Source organism: Sprattus sprattus, assembly GCF_963457725.1.
Source record: "Sprattus sprattus genome assembly, chromosome: 1".
Lineage (NCBI taxonomy): Eukaryota > Metazoa > Chordata > Actinopteri > Clupeiformes > Clupeidae > Sprattus > Sprattus sprattus.
In genome coordinates this window covers 53,473,777-53,478,776 of record NC_137920.1, presented here as the reverse complement: position 1 = coordinate 53,478,776, position 5,000 = coordinate 53,473,777, and positions in this window count along the sequence as shown.

The window sequence follows — 5,000 nt, the reverse complement described above, 5'->3', positions numbered from 1 at the left end:
GGAGGAGAATGGAGACCCTGCAGGAGAAGAGGAGGAGAATGGAGACCCTGCAGGAGATGGCTGCCCTCTCCCTTCTTTCAGGGGACCCACAGAATTAAATAGAAATTGAATAAAAACTCAGTGAAAAGGAAAACTCAAATACTCCGAGACACACAGAGTGGCCAAAACCCTAGCAGGATCCTTTAGCGAGAGGGACATAAACGGCCATATTAAGCCACTGATGTGATGTGAGCCCCTGATTAGACCTGCTATTCTCCACAAAAAGACACAAATAGCCCAGTGGGAGACACTGATCTGTGTTAAGTTGATTCCCCTTGCACGGGGTACAAGCCTACTTGTCAGGCTACAAACTGGAGCCCATCAACCACACTCCCACGAGAGAGCTGCTCAGTCTGGCAAGGCCCCGTGTAAGAGGGCATTCCCCCCCCACACACACACACACAAACCCCCTGTCCCCTGCTGTGCACGGAGAGGATGACATTAATAAAGGATAGGTGCCGGTTGATTGGATAATGCAGACAACACAAGGAGTGTGCATGATATTAAATGCATGTCCCGGACTTTATGGTCCTCAGAGCCGTGGAGGAGTTATGGCAGTCGCCGTGTTATTTTCCGACGGTTCAGAGAGCTCATGTGGAGAGGAACAGGCCCAAGCATGTGATTCCCCGGGTTTGAAAATGACCTGCTAAAGCTTTGGAACCATTTCAGACTGCAAGAAAGCAAGAGCCAGCTTTTAAGTTTTGATGTGCCCAGAATTGATATTACAGTGCTCAGATGGCTTTTTAGTGTATGCGTGACGTGTGTGTGGGTGTGTGTGAGAGTGAGGGAGAGTAAGAGACTATGGGGGGGGGACTATGTCGAAAAATCTAAAGGGAGTGGTAGGGTCAGATGGAGAGCATCCAAGCCCATACACTGTCAGAAACACTGATGAAAAAACTTGTAGACAGGGGGTAACCATGGCAACAAAAAAAGCCCGAAGGCTAGTTACTGAAACCGAGTTAATTATGGAAGGGAGGATGATAGCTTTATCTGTCTCCACTAAAACCTCTCACTAGCCCTTCTGTACTGACAGACTATGTGTATTGGCAAAGAGGGAAAAGTGCTTTAAATGCCACGTGTAAAGAAAACAAAAGAGCACAATAGAGTTGCCAGGGAAAGAAAATGACTGACAAATATGAAGCAAGGGAGGGATTGGTGGACGATGTTGGGGGTGGTGAGGGAGGATGCTGGGACCACAGGCAAAAAAATACAATCTGCCCAATGTGGAGCATGTAGGGCTTGGTACTGGGGGGTTTGGCTGCCCAGCGATACACATTGAGTTGCTTGTGCTGCTTGGTGTGTTGGGCCAACAGAATGAATAAAAACCATGCCAGGGGAATGTGTGTGTGATGGTAATTGCCACATTAATTGTCTCGTAAAAAAAAAAAGAAATGGACAAATGGGTTAGTCCTCATCTAATTTAAAGATACCTTTTGGAATATTAAGATTCATGCCCACGCATGCTCTTTCCAGGTGTTTGAGATGGTACCCCACACCAGGAATGGAGAACTAAGTGAGAGGCAGATCAAAGGGAACAGGTTTCTTTAGTGGCGCTGAAATCCCTCTGATGCATCTTCTCTCTCTCAAGTGCTTTCTCAACATGCTCCTGTCTTGTATTCCCAGGGACATTTCCCCCCAAACGCTTTATGTAATATTTGAAAAATCCTGCTCTCTCGCTCTCGCTCTCTCTCTCACCATTTTTTCTCAGTTCATGTCTCCCTACTGGTCTTCTGTGGTCCCTACCGGCTATTAAAAACTTCCCTAATTGTTCATATCAGTCATTACATTTATTGGTTGCCCTGGCAGGAAAGGAACTGAAGCGTTTTGACTGTAAACTTCGCCCTCCGACTCCATTACTCTTCTCCATTTCAGCTTATGGAAATTCAGGACAAGATGCTTATGAACCATGATGGCAGTTGTAATAGAAGGAGTGGTGTTTTACTGATTTACTGTATTCAGTATTTAGTTTCTGGTCTTTCTGTGCTGTGATGCTTGACCTATGCATGACTGACTTTTTTATATGGTAACAGGAATTAAGAGCAACATTAATGTGAGACTACTGAGGAGAGGGTATGTTAAATTATAATTACAATCCCAAAGCACATATAGAGAGGCTTGAGTGCTATTGGTTAATTATTACCTCTCTGCATCTTAAACAACCTGATCTCCCCGTAGAGTGATGAGCACATATGCTACAGGGCTACAAGGACATGACATATTTTAGATTCTAATGCATTCACACACTCAATTATTCATTTTCTTTGGGAGGTTTCTTACCTGCTCAACATGGTTCATATAATAGAGTTGGACTCTCACTGAAACAGCGCAGAGTAGGTGGCTGTGCATGAGTATATGAAATGAATTGACAGGTCACAGACTGTATTCTGATAATATGTACATTGTCTGTCAACACAATAACAAGAGTGGCATAAGAAGCTGAAAAATAGTGTGTAACTTTTCACTGCACCAAAGACAATAGTGACTACCACCATTTGGAGACAAATTATTGTATTTGTATGAGTGTGTGCGCGAATATGAGTGCATGCTCAAAGATATTTCTCCTTTATGCAAATGACACTAAAGTAATAGTAATAGTGACTTTTAGGGTTTACATGCACTGTCTGACTCATATTGTCCTCTATGCAGATCCAATATTATTAATATATGTCATAATTATCACTAACTTTGTTTTGCTCTGGCATGTTGCAGGCCCCTTCTGTAAGAATTCCATGTAGTAATGTGATTAAGATTTCTTTTAAAGTATATATGAATATAAAAGAAATTGTACAGTTCACAGTTCTCATTTATGTCATCATATACTGAAAATACTCATGTACATGGTACTGACTACAATCTCAGAGGGGGAAAAACTAATGTAGGTTTTACATTTCAGTGTAAATAATCCTTACTTTATGAAGATTCTGTTTAGTCTGTTACAAAGTTCGCGGTGTTGGTTTCTCTCTTAAATACTGGACTTGAAAGTCTAAATAATGATTTAATTTAAAACACTGTCACACAAACACACACACACACACACACTGAGCGAGTGAGAGAGGGTGAGAGGGAGACTTTGTCTATTAACAAGTCACATCTTAATTGAAGCACTGAATTATAACAAAGACGCTCTTCTTCCAACGCTGACTGGGAAAAGACACCCTCTGCATTGCCCCCCCCCCTATCCTACCCCAACAATGGCCAAATCGTTCTCCCTCTTTTCCTTTACCACTCCCCATCTTTTATTCGTCTCTCCTCTCATATCCTCACCCGACACATTCAGGGACACTGGAGCGGCAAGCGACAGCTCAGAGAGATGACGGACGAATTGAGCTGACACGTTTTCAGACAATAAAGAACGTCCGGACCCGTGTAAATTATGTATTCGAAGTGAAAAAAAAACGGGGGAAATTAAACGATAAGGGGAATGGGACCAACTGCAGCGAGCAAGTTATTTTAACCGCTTTCCCATTATCCAACTACGGATGTGTGATACATTTAGTAGATTTTATAGTTACGTAGTGGGGTGGAGGAGAAACTGAAAAAAACCCGAGAAGGTGGATTGGACAGTTGGCGGAACGGAGAGGAAAGAAGCGAGAGACAGCGCAAGAGAGAGACGAACTGGCTCATGATTACAGTGATGATGACTGATTGACGGACACATCGGACCAAAAAAACATTGGCTATGCTTAATATGAAACAACGAGTAGTAGTCTCAGATTCCCTTCGGTTATGTGATAGCGGGGAAGTTGTCAATTGTACAAAAACGCTGGGAAAAAGCGGTTACGGCAAGCAAGGAAGATATGGTTCGCAGCGTATGGAGAAGGTAAGGTGAACATTTTAAGTCATTGGGCTAGTACGGTTTTGGTTTAATATATATTTTAAACTAAATTTTAATGTGTTACAGCCATGAATGGTTTTTCGAAAGAGCACGCATAGTGCTTTTTAGAGCACACGAAATGATGCAGAGGGTATACGGGGAGACTCGCATACCCTGCTGGAAATACGAGATTCTGGTATCATGCAATTTTAGATATAATGCCGTTATTTTACAAGCTACTGCAGCGTTTCCCCCTCTGTTTTAGTGACAGCTCAGTGACAGTTCACTGTAGTGGACCGATTTCCCTGTTGACCGATAAACCTATAAAAGCATAGGCTATGTTAATTGAAAGTCAAATGTGAAAATGCGTGTCGCCTGAAATCCCAGTTGGGCACTAATTCTGTAGGCAGTTTGACACACGACTAGGCTAGGACTTGTCTCACGCAGGTTATGCAGCCTATGTTAAACGTTGGCTAAGAGAATTATATGAAACACGTAGACCTTAACATGCTAATGTGTTGACTCCGATTAAAAGGGTTTGGCTGTCATTTCGAACAAAAGGTCTGACGCTTATTCGAACATGTTAAGATATCCACTTACAGTTTTGTAGGCTACAAGTTACCCGCGCGTAACAACGTGTCATTCGTTTGGTAGACTGCTCGGTAGATGTGCAAGTCGGTTCATTAATGCAGCATGTCGGCAATATATAAGGGCAGAACTAATCTGGTAAAGATAGAAGGCATAGCCTGGTCGTGTTCGATATTGAAAATGATGCTGACATTCCTTTCCACTTTACACTCAGAACCTCGGCCCACGGGCTGACAATGGCGGGTCACATCACGTTGGTTGCTTGAGCAATAGACTTTTCACTGGTATCAGCCACAATCAATGAAGGGAGTTTGTACTGCAGAAGTGACTTAGTCTGAGGCCTTGGGCTTAGGATGTTCTGGCTGACTCTGACTCTGGGTGCTGGCTCTATGGTTCCTGGTCCTGCCTCTAGTGTTCAGTGCTGTCTGCCCTTTTGAGCAACAACAACTGTGTTTTTATTAAAGCCCTACCATTTAGTTGAAGTGTTTACACAGAACACTTTGAATGCCACAGACATTGTGATTGTACTCACACACACACATACGCGCGCGCACACAAA